At 43.1% G+C, this 14,578-nt stretch overlaps 1 protein-coding gene across 1 annotated transcript in view; it reads left to right on the forward strand.

The window, feature by feature from the left end:
- The window catches only part of osbpl8 (oxysterol binding protein-like 8), a 180,060-nt gene that overhangs the window by 13,939 nt on the left and 151,543 nt on the right, over positions 1–14,578 (forward strand). Inside the window, exon 2 of the mRNA XM_080753969.1 lies at positions 4,004–4,055. The gene's annotated coding sequence lies outside the window, so the exon portion shown is untranslated. The remainder of the gene's footprint in view (positions 1–4,003; positions 4,056–14,578) is intronic.

Raw genomic sequence — 14,578 nt, forward strand, 5'->3', positions numbered from 1 at the left:
ATAAAAAAAGTAAAGGTGGGTTGGAGGTTAATGTTGATCGCCCCAGCTGCTTCAATTCCCAGACCCTATATGGTCATTTCTCAAACAATTAGTCTACTCTTAGTCAAATTTGTATTTATTCTGTGAACTCTATTTATTTTCTTGTAGTAGGACGAGACCTATCTCCCTTTCTATTTATGCTATCAATTAAACATCACGCCTATGTGGCTGTGCGCTCTGGCACGCCATGGACAATGTCTTTATAAACTTTTGCAAGAAATATAACCCCGATTGCAATAACAGTGGTCAGTAGGCCTACATGCAGGCTTGTGTTGTCTGTCAAAATATATTTTATTTCAAGACTATAAAAAGCGTAGGCTATATGGTCACATATCCTATACATGATTATGTGCCTATTCATATTTTTTTCAAACAAGCAAACACATCTAAGAAATTACATATAAAAAGAATAATAAGAAGTAGGCTAGGCCTAGTGAAAATAGCCAATCTACAAGCTCACAGCAAGTCGAGACGCGTTGTGAGCTTGTAGATCTGCTGTTTTCACTAGTTTGGGTCCCGGCCGGGAAAATTGGTGTCATTGCGTCTGCTATCACGGTAACCGGACAATATTTAGGTGTCAGAAAGAAACGTTCATGCACGCACTGTGGCGCACGCACTGTAAGTCACCCAGATACATCTCTCGTTCTTTTGATTGAATACTTTAATAGCAGTTTGCATATAAAAATCACAGGGACAGGGCAGTATTACTTCATGTGCACGTTCATGTTAATGTGTTATGGTTACGTTATGGTATAAAGGCTCCGTCTGGACTCGATCTTGATGTCCGGTGTGTGTGGTTTACTATGATTGGCGGAGCCTATAATTTTCTGTTGCCGCGACCTCGACAAACACGCGATGGCCTTGGCGCAGTCGGTAGCGCTGTCGCCTCACAGCTAGAAGGTCCTGGGTTCGATTCCCGCCGTTGGAAGCTGTGGGCGCTGGGGGCGTGTTCCCTCCTCCACGTCATCAGCGCCCACACCCTACAGTTGGCAAAAGGGCCTTTCTGTGTGGAGTTTGCATGTTCTCCCCGTGTCTCCTAGGGTAGATACCCTCGCAAAAACATGCAGTAATCCTGGTCTCTATACTGCCTCCCCCTGGCCAGCCGGGGCGCCTGAAAGGAACTGGTTGGAATAACGTGTTCCTTCCACGCGCTACAGTACGTCCAACCCGGGGAAGCTCCACCCTGTCAGGTGAAAAGAAGTGGCCTGCTCACTCCTCATGCACTGAAGGAAGTATGAGCTCAGTTCGGGGCTCTCCCCAGGCGTGGCAGAGGGTTGGCTGGCGTTGCCAGCCTCTTATTGGTGCGCTGGTACAGGGGCTGCACCGCGACTCAGCGTGTCACGTATGCCTTGATGTGGTTCAAATGTTTGTATATATGTTTTGAATACATGACTGCTGTGTCGTAAGACAAATTTCAGTGTGAACTGACAATAAAGTACTATATCATATCATATCACACACTTCGTTTTGGGAAGAGAGTCTGGGATTTCAGGAAGAGTTTTCATTTCTGGGGTTTGCCCCAAACCACGTGCCCCAAGCTTACAGAAACCACGTGCCCCAAGCATACAACCCGGATTGGCCAACCCTTGAAGCTGTTTGAGGAAATAGAATCTCAATGGATCGGTGCCAGACCATACTACAACACCACTACCGCCAGGGGGTGTTGTTGTGTTCGGTCTAGTTTATTAACCAGGCAAGGCAGAGGGAGAGCAGAGCCCAGGGTAAAAATTATAAAATTAAAATGAGGTGATGTGTGGTGCAATCATGCTATCTTCTACAGTAAAGAGTCAAAAGTGATTCTGCATTAGACCTTCTCTGAAATGGTGCGTAGTCCCACAGCACAGCATTTCCGTGCTATTTAGAGAGCGAGATTTGTTATGTTTCTTTAGGTTGTTCATTTAATTTGCCACCCGTGTCACGTGTTTGTGTGTCCTTTTCTGCCTTTCTGTGACACAGCAACCTCAGCTCTGCCCTGCCTGCTTCTCCCTGGAGGAGAATGTTCACAGTTGGATGCTTTCATTGGTAGCTTGTCTCTTTGACAGCCAGAGCAACAGTACATGTGGCACGTGCACACGCATGCACTAACATAACATATAACACACCCCTGATCAAATAACAGTAATCGCTAGCAGCCAGGCGAGCAAACCACACAAAGAAGAGGATGCTCACACTAGATTTCAAGATCAAAGAAATTATCTCTCCCCCATCCGCCCTTTTTCGTAATGAATTCTCAAGTAGGCATTGCCCCTTCTGTTTATAGCGCTATAAGCCTCTTAGCTTATATACATTAATTAACAAAATGTATACGTGAACAGTGAACTGAGAGACCAGTATGTGTGACGGCTCTCACTATCAGTAATGGTACCTACCTGCCAGTGTCCTACTGTTTCTCATGTTTAGGATGTCAGTTAGTAATAGCCCCTCCATGTTGTTCTAAACAAGATGTGGCATTTACATGTGTCAAATCCCAATCTGAGGATCCTGCTATCACAATATCAAACTAGAAAAGTGTGCTCCTCCGGGCACATGTCTCACTCTCTGCCAGGCCGGGTTTCCCACCCAAGGCCCTGCAAACCTCTAGGAGTAGTAGAAAGAAGTGTCATTTGAGAAAAAGCACTATAGCAGAAAATGTAATCTGGCACAAACAGGGCCTATAAATTGTGATGATCCAAGGAATTCAGGGAAAAAAGATTTTCCCTGTTACAATCTGCTATTGTTGCTTTTTTACATTTTGAAAATAAATAAATAAATACAAATAATAATCCCCACAAAATCGATTGATTCTTTTTTTTTTTATAATCAATTAAATTGATTAGTTCAATCAACTGTTTCACTTTCACCGCTACCTGAGTGCAGAGATAGTTTTCTTAGGTGTCCTGAAAAGTTGCCTTACCGGTCCGTGTCTCACCAATGGATACTATACAGTAGTACCGCCTAGTTAGTAGTCGTGCCATGCTGTCACACAGCATGTTTCTTTTGCAGGCCTGCCTGCCCGCTGCTGCCCGCTGCTGCCCGCTGAGATCAATCCTGTCTGCCAGGACCAACATTTCCCGGTGGGTCTTAGTTACCCTAAGACCGATGTGCTAATTGGCTGAGCCACTAATGGTCTCTGTCCAACGGGAATAAAGGAACGGTGCCTCTGGAGGCGGGCCAAAAGCTGCACGCCTACTCTGAGCCCAGGGGTGTCGCACCAAATTCTGGGCCCTGGGTACAAAGGATTCACTGCGGGCCCCCCATGAATGTTCTTCATAGGGGGAGGGGGTTGAACCCATTTAGACCGGGAACGCATTATTACGCGTTATTTTGTGCTTTAACTATTGAAAAATATAGCAGATCTACAAGCTCACAGCGCGGCACCGAGTGCCGCGCTGCGAGCTTGTAGATCTGCTATTCTTGAAAAATTGTGAAAAGATTTGTGCAAGTCTTTGAATATTTCAAATCCTTCTAAAGTTTTTTGAAAAACCTATGTTTCTATGTCAGTGGTGATCAAACTTTTTCCAGAAGCCTCTGGGGGTCCCAGAAGCAAAATTTTAGTTACAAATGTTTGCTTAAAGGAAAAATACATATACCGGTATTCATATATTTGCACACGTTTTCACGACTTTTCAAAAATAGTAGATCTAATATTTTTCAATAGCTAAAGTATAAAATAATTAAGGCCCCCTCCACCTTGGGCCCTAGTAACTCAGTCCCACTTTTCCCCCCCTTGTGACGCCCCTGTCTGAGCCCACTGTCATGGATGAGATTAGTCAACCTCTGTTCGTCCATATAGAAAATCCATAGCACCCGCGCGGTGCGCGCACAGTTGCAAAGAGGAAAATGCACTCTATGTCTCCGTCCCAATAGAGAGACGTTGAGATTGTAGGCAGCCTTCTCGCACCAGCTTACATATCAGAGGAGAGGAAAAAACATTGTGATGTCATCTCTCTCTCTCTCTGTCTCTCTCTCCCTCTGTCTCTCATAGGCTCGGTGTGTTACTACTGTGAGAGCGCTTTCTGCTGCACAAGCTGCATGAGGTAGGTCCTATATTTGTCCTCTGCTTGGCTGTATTGTGTATGTCTGTGTGTTTGGGCTTCTCTGGATTGTGTGTGTGTGTGTGTGTGTGTGTGTGTGAGAACACGAGACAGTTATGTGGAGCTGATATGAAATGTGTATGAGGTGAAGTATGTTATGGATGGTGTCCAAATACTACGAGACAAAAGTCCCGAGCCGTTCATTGGTTCTCAAAGTGGGGTCCGGGGACCCCCAGGGGTCCTTGAGGGAGTTCTAGGTCCCCAGCTAAATGATAGTTAGGAACCAAATGGACCCTTATGTTTATGCACGGGTGTCCCAGAGTTGGAAAATAAACCCTGTCCGCTCGCGATGAGCTTTGAGTGTTGAATATAAGGTAAATAACATAGGATTTGCCGGCAGCCAATGTGTTCCTAAAAAAAGGTAAAAGCTGTTTTTGTTCCGGTTACTTCATCGACGTGTCAGGTGACCTTCCGGGTACCCCGGGAAAAATTGGTGAGCCATAAGTTAGCAAACAACGCCATCCAGCGCTAAAATACGGATGGGTCGTCGATGTCGTCTTTGGCGGCCTAGACCATAGGCAATAAGTGAAACTCGTCGAGCTTCAAGAAATTAGTAAAAAAAAAAAGGAAAATGTAGTTAAGCGATTCTTTATTTTTATTTTTTGACCATGTAGTTGGGTAGCTTGGCTACATCAACATAAAAGAGTGCAGTCCGTCCATCACATGCCATCTCCCTCCATTTTTGTAGCTACTATATTTCTGAGTTTTGAGAGGATGTGGTCCATTACATCAAAGCGGTGCAGTCACTAGCTCGTGTGTTTTAGTTTTGAGTGGAGTTTGTCCATTTTGCCATCTTCTTCATCCACTTGAAGGTTTTACACAGTATGTTTCTTTCATCCTAAATAGCATCCTGGGCTGAAAGTTGGCAGAGCTCTCAACTAACGGTTCATGAAACACATCATAAGAACTTGTGCTCTTTTCAGCTGGGTGCTCTGACATAACCAAAATGCAAAACACCTTTCATTCATACAAACATGTGAACACTTCACCTCGCCAGTCTGCCTCCAATACTTTTCTCATAAAGACGCTTCCATGCACAGAACAGAAAGTGCACAGAACATAGTCCTACTGAAATATCTACCTCCTATTTTGTCATCAAACGGTAACCTAGCTTATCTAAATACTGTTTAAATAACATGCTTAATTTCTGTGGGGCAAAACAAAGCATAATCTATGACAGATGTATCCTTGTTTGTCCACAGATACAAATTACGTTATTCAGATGCCATGAAGGTTATTTAGATCAAACCTCATAGCATATGTGAACAACTAAACAACATATCTGAATAACATAACAAGCATCGATCTAAATCGGCAAGTACGGGAAGAAAGGAATATGATGATGTTATTACTGTAGCTTAGCACGCTTTGTGCTTTGTGTTCTCCTCCCCTTTCAATCACAATTTCTCTGTGTTTCTCCCTTCTTTTGGTGTCCTATTTCTCAGATGTCTCCGTGATGTTGATGGTTGATCAGTCGTTTAGATGTGGCAGCATGTGTCTGTAAGGGAATGGGGTCAGACTCGTTGCAGTCTCCTTGACACAGCAGGTGCCTCTCATCCAGATGTTCCCTCCTGTGAATCAGATCAGTGCGTGATGTGAGGCGGCGCAGCAAAGATTTAGTTTTAGGTCCCTGATTTCATTTCAAAGTGTAGCATTGGTTTGATTTTATCCGTCCCTCATCATCACCAATACATATCTGTTCTGCTCACACACTAGCAGAAATACACCATTGTACTGTATTCTCAGACACCCACATTCATAGTTGCGATGTCTGGACGTGTACCCTTTTTTACGGCCTATGGGTTTGCCGCTCTGACATCAGGCTCTGACATCACTGGGACGTCAGGGGAACCACACTAACATAATCCCTTTTATGCCCATACTGTATATGGAGTTCCCTGACGTCAACAATATTAAGCCTATATCTAACAGGACTTCATATGGGAATGCCCATATATGGAGGCCACATCGGCCACATACCACACTAACAGAATCCATATATGGCCAAGACAGATGACCAAGATGCTTCTACACACAGGGATCTCCATATATGGGCATAAAAGGGATTGTATAATGTCAACAGGTTCTCTCAATATTGCTCTCACTGTTTCCATTGCTATTTATTGTACACATGTCCAATTCATACTACTATAGCTGCATGGTGAGGACTCTCTTAAAAAGTGTAAGTTGACAAAAATATAATAAAATAGATGATAATAGATTAATTCCTCTCCTCTCAACTGAGCCAGGGAATCTCTGCAAGTTGTGTCATTGTACCGTTGAGCACAACAGGAGAGTGACAGGAAAGACGCAAAAGAAAAATAACCAAAATGTTAGTGTAAGTGTGTGTGTAGAAAACTGGTGTTTACCCCCTGGCTGATGCCCAAGTGTTCAGTCAGAAACACAATGAAACAGGACCTACCAAACCTTCACTTGGAATGAATTCTCATTAGCTGGGATTGGTTATGCCACATTGATAAGTATTAGCATTATCAAGGGAGGATTGTTATACAGATCGAATCAGTATATGCTCGTTCCGGTGACATTCTCCAAATTACTAAAGGTTGCCATCAGTCAGTAATTTTTGCAACTGAATATTGATGACCGAATGTCATCAATATTAAGCCCATATCTAACAGGATTTCATATGGGAATGCCCATACAGTACATGGAGGCCACATCGGCCACATAACACACTAACACAATCCATTTATGGCCAAGACAGATGGCCAAGACAGCCCATATCTGTGTGGCTGGTTCTACCGATAGGGATATCCATGTATGGGCATAAAAGGGATTGTATGTGTGATGTCAGATGTCATAGACGTCATAGGACTTTGTCTTTTACATAACGAATAACTGAGTAAGCATGTTTGGGCTCTCACAGCAGCATATCTCCATATACAGTTGAGTACATGGATCTCCATATATGGGTACCAGCCTACCAGGGGTCTCCATATATGGGTAACTGGTCCGATATACATCACTGGCCAGGTGGCCAAGACATGGCGTGACCTCGTCGCCCTGAGGCGTCTTAGTTCTAAAAAAAAAAACAGATAAGATAAGAGATTGGTTCTATAAAACGCATGTTGTATTTGGATGTGACTGTGTATCAGAATCTGCTACAGTGGGATGTTTAATTATGGTGGCTTTGGGATAACATGCACCCCCCCCCCCCCCAATCACAGGTTAGCAAATAAAGCTCAATTCTCAGTGGTCATGGCATGGCTTATAATAACACTCCTCCCTCTGCTTACATGCTTGATTAATTTTCCACACAACCTGACCTACATGGGCGTTAATTCTGTTTAAAGATGGCCCCTCAAGCATACACACACACACACACACACACACACACACACACACACACACACACACGCACACACGCACAAGCATACGCACGCACACACGTCTCACACACACACAGCCGCTACCACTTCCCGACACTTCCTGATATTTCTAAAGTGGCTTGGCCAATGATTTGTTAAATTATGATTATTTTGGGGTCGCGGCCTGAACAGATTGAAAAAACACTGGTTTAGACAACAACGGAGGAAACGACAAAACGTGTGATGACGTGGCTCACGTCTGCCCACGGTGCAGACAAGAGTCCAACTACACTGCAATGGTGAATGTAAACAAGGTGCAACGGACGTGCGTCACTGTTCTATCTGGCAGTGCGTCACCCACACCTAACGTCATGGCATGCACATGGCAATCACTGATGGGTCTCCAAGTTGTTAACGCAGAATTAAAAGTGACGACGCGACAGCACTTTGCTGTTTTCTGTTCTGATCATCATCGTCTAAACATAGCCTAAGTGCGTCTATTCGTCTCTGTGTGTGACCGTATACTGCTTCACCAACATGCGTGGCTGTGAGCGAGTGCACTGAGGTAAGACTATCTGGAGTCGAAGACCGACAGTGTTCCCGGAAGGAAGCTGGTTCACTTTGTCACCGTTTCTGTCTGCCTCTGGCTGGAAATGCTCTTTCCTGCTCTGTTTTTACATTCCTCTCCTCTCACAATCCACCAAGGGAATGTTTATTTACTTACCTGTGTTACACCTGCACCTTGCAATGGGGCAGACAGACACCCGGGGTTCCCACGGTCATGAAATTCCTGGAAATCTTTTGCAATGGAAAGGTTTTGGAATTGATCAAGGGTCCTGGAAGGTCCTGGAAGAAATAGCTATGCATTGTTTTTGGTTATTGATTTTGTTAACTCATTTACTGCCACCATAAATCGACTTTGAGGGTTCCCTGCCACGATTTTCTTACATTTTGACGTGGGCACGTGCGCGTCCATCGTGCACGATCCGCATGCACGCCACAGTCCGTTCGCAGCATGCACGCTTTGTTTTTGCTACACTGCCTGTCTTTGGGATTTGCACATAGTAGTAAGCGACTGGTTATTGCGCTGAATTATTGTCATATAGTCCTGGACATTGGGTTAAATATTCTGGAAAAGTTTTGGAAATTCATAGGTAAAAATCAGTGGGAACCCTGGACACCCCATCCCCCTCGTCTCTCCCTGGCAGACATTTTTGAAAAGTGTTTGTCAGTCTGTCCGTTTGAGGAGCAGCAGTCTCCAAACCACTCTGGTCAGATTGTGATCGCTGTGCCTTCCTACCCTTCGGGACAGAATGACAGTGTCACTGAAAATGACTGTAATCAATCAGTACTGCACAGCAGGACAAGGCACCTTGGCTCTCTCTTCCTCTCCTGCTAATGACTGTAAAGATAGACAGAGACAGCTGGCCTTTCAATCTCATGCGTGTTTGAGTTCACTATCAATATTTACATTAAAACCACTAAAACCCTATATACTTCTTTTATCAGAGTGCACCAGGGCTCTATACTAGTAAGACACCTCAGGGCGAGGTCGCGCCATGTCTTGGCCATCTGGCCAGTGATGTATATCGGACCAGTTACCCATATATACCCCTGGTACCCATAATGGAGATCCATGGAGATATGCTGTGAGACCCCATACATGCTTACTCAATTATTTAATTAATTCTCACTCAAATAATTGCGATTAACGATTACATTTGTCGTTGACAATTACATTTCTCTTTGGCTTTTAGGCTTTGAAGTTGCACCTGGCAATTATGATACATATTATAATATACAAAGAATTTACCGACATATTTGGAAACCTTTTACTTAAAAAAGAACATTGATAGTGGAAATAGCCGATCTACAAGCTCACAACGCGTCGCATCCACAACTTTTTGTTGTGTTTGAAACTACAGTATATTAACATTTCTCAACATGGAAACAATTATGACGATTATGCAAAATAATTGCGATTACCTCAAAATAATTGCGATCAGACGATTATGTAATAATTGGGACAGCCCTAGCTACACCGGACTCTGTCCCAAGAATCAAACTGAGGACGTTGCAATTCTGTGTTAGACTTTTTATCCAGTCACACACCGGGCGGCGCTACCGTCTGAATTGTCCTTCTGAACAACAACTTTTGCAGAGTGCTCGAATTGGCACGTCTCAACTCTCAATCACAGACTCCTCTTCTTGGCAGTTATCTTGTGTTTCTGGGAAATACACAGGCAGCAGTACAGGACGTGCAATGTATTGCTCCGAGTAGATCAGACCGCCTGACTCTCATCTAGAGGGAATTAAGTTGTGTGTCAGGCAGCCAGACCAACTGAGCTACACAGTACACAGTGTCCTGTGGCTGTGCACACAACAGGTCAGTCTTGCATGCAATTCTGAGGATATTTGTGGCTCAAGCTGTGGCCAAAGATACAGTACACTGTCAAGTAGAGCTGTCGTTCTCAACCTTTTCAGGCCGCGACCCCAAACATAATCATATTTTAACTGGGGACGTTCCTACTCTGACGAGCATTAGAAGTTGAGGCATGACATTTTGTATAACACGGGTCTGTTGTGAAAATAGCAAATCTGGATCGTATTTTCACAATTTCTGCATCAGTGCATCTAATATTTGACAATTTGGCCGATGTTTAATTTGTCATTTTAGAGGTATTAAAAAGTTCTTAAAATGTCACTTTAGAAATGTGTAGAAAACCCTTTATACGCTTACATTTTATGTTGGTTTGTTTAATGTTGAGTGAGAAAACAAAGTTGCACATTAAGTTAATCATCTGGGGACCCCCCCAAAATAATTTGGGTACCCACAGGTTGAGAACCAGTGAAGTAGAGAGTACTCTGCATTCTAGAGAAGAAGCATTGTGGGGTTGTCTGGTCTTAGAGGAATTCGGATGTCCGCGCGTTTCTTCAACGTTTTCAGGCCAAGGACCCCTTAGCTGAGAAAGAGATAAAGCTTAGCAGGGACCCCCGCTACGTATTGTATAAAATTGTGTTGCAGATTAAACATTTATTTTCATAGATTTCTGTGGCAGCTTAGACTTGTTTGACAGCAATATCATCATCAGTGTAGGTTGTTGGTTTAATGTGTATTTTTAGACATTGAACGACTTGAACCATCAATACTTAGTCTGCTTTTATTTTCACTCTACACCAAACCTCTTTGCCAAGAATAGTAGATCTACAAGCTCACAACGCCTCGCAGCTTTTTTTGGCTAATGTTCCACACAGAATAGGGATACAAGGGTTCAAGTGGTTAGTGTAGAAAAAATAAAGTTCTTATCACACAAAGATTTGGAGGACCCCCTGTAGTAACTCTGAGGACCCCCTAGGTGTCCTGCACCCCCTGTTGAAGACCCCTGCTCTAAATGTTCATGAAGTAGGAGTCTTTCCCAATAGTCTACTTGCCAGCCCATAGAGCCCCATTGTGAACCCGGACATATTGAGTACACCAAGGTTTTATGTTATAAATGTTGAGTAAGGGTCCCCAGCATGTAGAAACTGCCGGATGCTAACTTGCATATGTTGAGCAATTTTCATAATTTTCATAATTAGCTTTAATTAGCATAATCCCCTATAATAATGGATAATATGTCAAAAACTGATTGGCGTGGTTTTTGGAGTGGTTTTGGGGGTTATTGAGGATGCTGAATCCATTTTCTAAATTCAAAATGGCCATTTTAAACCGGAAATGGCCTTATACCAACTTAAAGTGGGGGGATTTTGATACTTTTTTATGTTGTATATGGCCATTTCCGGTTTAAAACGGCCATTTTGAATTTAGAAAATGTCAGAAATGGATTCAGCATTCTCAATAACCGGCCAAAACCACTCCAATATTGTTCCAATCAGCCAATCGGTTTTTGACATATTATCCATTATTATGGGGGATTATGCTAAATAAATCGAATTATGCAAATTATGAAAATTTCTAAACATAATGCAAGTTAGCATCCGGCAGTTTCTAAATGCTGGGAACCCATAATCAACATTTCTAACATAAAACCTTGGTGTACTCAATATGCCAGGGTTCAGATTCTGGCAAGTGGACTACAATCTGACAGCGACGTATACTCCCAGAGAGAATTATGAAGCCAGTGTGATGCCTGCATGGCTGCAACCCGGACACCCCGGAACAGGTGCTTTGGAGTAATCCGTTTTCTCCTGTTTCGATCCACAGCCTAGCTGCCAGGCCTCTATTTTGGGATTCCCTGTCTGTGTGTCCTGTGTTTTTTGGCAGTGATGAATAATTCCTAGCTCACAGTGCACTGCACAGATATAAAAAGCTAAGATACCTCATCCACCGCAGCAGTTCATTGGCGCATCTGATTGGCCTATATACCGAGCATCCCATTCTGTGACGCACAAGGAAGCGTCCTTCAGAATTTCCGGAAGCTTGCCAGTCCTCTTTTACCAACGGCCCAGAGCCGGAGGAGGCGTCTACCTTTATATGTCTGGTGCACTGTAGGACAGCTTGGTGAGATTGTGCTGGGTAAAGAGCAGTGTTTCTCTGTGGTTCATTGTATACTCAATTCATCATTCATGACAGACAATACATTACTTATCACAAAAAGCAATACTAGATTTCATTTATATGAACTAGAAAAAAGCCCCCTGCGGGGGCCTGGCCCCTTTCCTATGCGAAAGTCCCCTGTACCCAGAGATGGATACAGTCCAGTGGGCAGTTAAGCAATACAAATTTAGGATAGCTCAACATTAAATATGCAGTTTTTTCCAAAATGCTAAATAGTGTAAATGGCAATGCATCCATCCATCCATCCACATCCATCCATCCATCCATCCACATCCATCCATCCATCCATCCATCCATCCATCCATCCATCCACATCCATCCATCCACATCCATCCATCCATCCACATCCATCCATCCACATCCATCCATCCACATCCATCCATCCATCCATCCATCCATCCACATCCATCCATCCATCCACATCCATCCATCCATCCATCCATCCACATCCATCCATATAAGAGGGGGGGGGGGGGGGGGGGGGTCTTGACCCAGTATAGAGCATCGCAGCGGAAGTGGATTCCTGGGGTCACTTAATATTCCCCATTCATTTTTGCCATAGACTTTTACAAAAATATTTATAACAATTATGTTAAGCCTCGAACCAAGCCATCCAGGATGGAGGTGAATCATGACCATAAAACCTTTGATCCTATGTGAAAACATATTTTAATATTACAATATTTGATATACTACATTTAATAACTACCCTTTGTTTAGCGATTTTCAAAATGTTCTTTTCATAGAAAAAAAGGTTATATGGTCATGATTCACCTCCATCCTGGATGGCTTGGTTCGAGGCTTAACATAATTGTTATAAATATTTTTGTAAAAGTCTATGGCGAAAATGAATGGGGAATATTAAGTGACCCCAGGAATCAACTTCCGCTGCGATGCTCTATAGCTCAAATGGCAAGTTGGGACTCATTATTTATGAATTCCTTCAGCCATGTTTCTCCTACAGTATAATGATATGCAGTCACTAAGGCTGTTGTATTCAATCCCTTTCTTGTTATGGACACAAATAGATTTTTCTACAATATAATGCAGCCGTATAACTGTCGGTCGATGCAGTCTGTGTGAAAATATGTGTGAAACCTATTTTTTTATTACAGGGATTTTATACGCACGTGATATTTCTCATTTTTATGTGGATGAACTCAAACGCCTCTTGAGGACCCCTTGTGCTCGCTGGAACTCATGTTGAGATGCTGTCTATTTGTGTTGTTACCTTGTTACCAGTTTGTCCACCTGTTATCCTTGACACTCCTTTACTCCTTTCTATAATTTTAGAGGTTTTACTGATTTTGATTTCAGTGGCTGGGGCGTGCAAGTATGTCTTTTTATACACAATAAGCCCATTCCCAAGATGCACCAAGATGCAGATGTGACTTATGGTGGCTAGTAGTTACTGTAAATGGTAATACAGAAATCGCTGGCTTATTGTGTCTAAAAAGACATATTTAGCCACGTGTATGCATGCCCCCACACACTGAAATCTTAAATGCTAAACGGGCTAAAACGATAGAACGAAGTAAAACATTTTAACGCTCACCTTTACTTTTCTCTAATAACAATCTAAAATATGAACCCTTGTTCAAAGAAAGTTGTCCTTTAAGCCAGGGGTCTTCAACAGGGGGTCTGGGACCTCTAGGGGGTCCTCAGAGTTACTACAGGGGGTCCTCCAAATCTTTTTTTTCCTCCTTTTTTATATCGACCACTGAGCACTAGTATCCCCACGCTGTTAGCACAAAAACACTCCACATAGAAGTAAAGTAATTAAGCTTTATTATTCAGTCTAAAACAAATAGATAAAAGACTGTTACAGAACAGTGGGTTTAATTGCAACAGGGACTGGAACTGATTTGCACCAATAACAAGCTAACCATACTCTGGGGGAAACAATGTTTGATTGATTGATTGAAGAATTTATTAGAAGTTTGCAATAGAAAAAAGTACAGTTTCATGACAGTACAAATCACTGGTACAAGGTCAACTAAAAGGAGATCCTAGAAAGCCGAGGCTTATTTCCACAGGAACCACACTTTAAGTATCTCATATAACATTGAAAGACAGACGGATAGAACATAGTACTTTATCTAGGATAATATCAGTTTCAAAAGCATAACATCAAATACAAAAGGCAGAATACAAAGAAAAAGGGGGGGGGGGGGAGCATGGGGGCTTAGTCTATTTACAAGTCACGGGTAGCTGCTGTCTGAAGGTGACTTTTCATACCAATTTTGAAGGAGGCTAGGGATTTGCTCTCCTTTAGGGCTTGTGGAAGGGCGTTCCACATGTTGATGGTATAGCAGGAGAACGAGTTAGCGCCTTGTTTTGTGTTAAATCTACGCTGATGATGATTAGTGGAGCTGCCTCTGGTGTTATGATCGTGAACATCCTTGACCTTTAAGAAGTAGTTTGTCAGGTACATGGGAATCTTGGAGGTGTAGTGTATCTTGTACACCAGGCCCATTGCAAGATGCTGTACTCTGTCAGCTACTTTGAGCCACCCCACGCTTTCGTGGTGATGCTCGGTAAGGTGGGTCAGAGGAGGGAGACCAAGCACAACCCTAATT

This window comes from Nannobrachium achirus (assembly GCF_963921795.1).
Source record: "Nannobrachium achirus genome assembly, chromosome: 23".
Lineage (NCBI taxonomy): Eukaryota > Metazoa > Chordata > Actinopteri > Myctophiformes > Myctophidae > Nannobrachium > Nannobrachium achirus.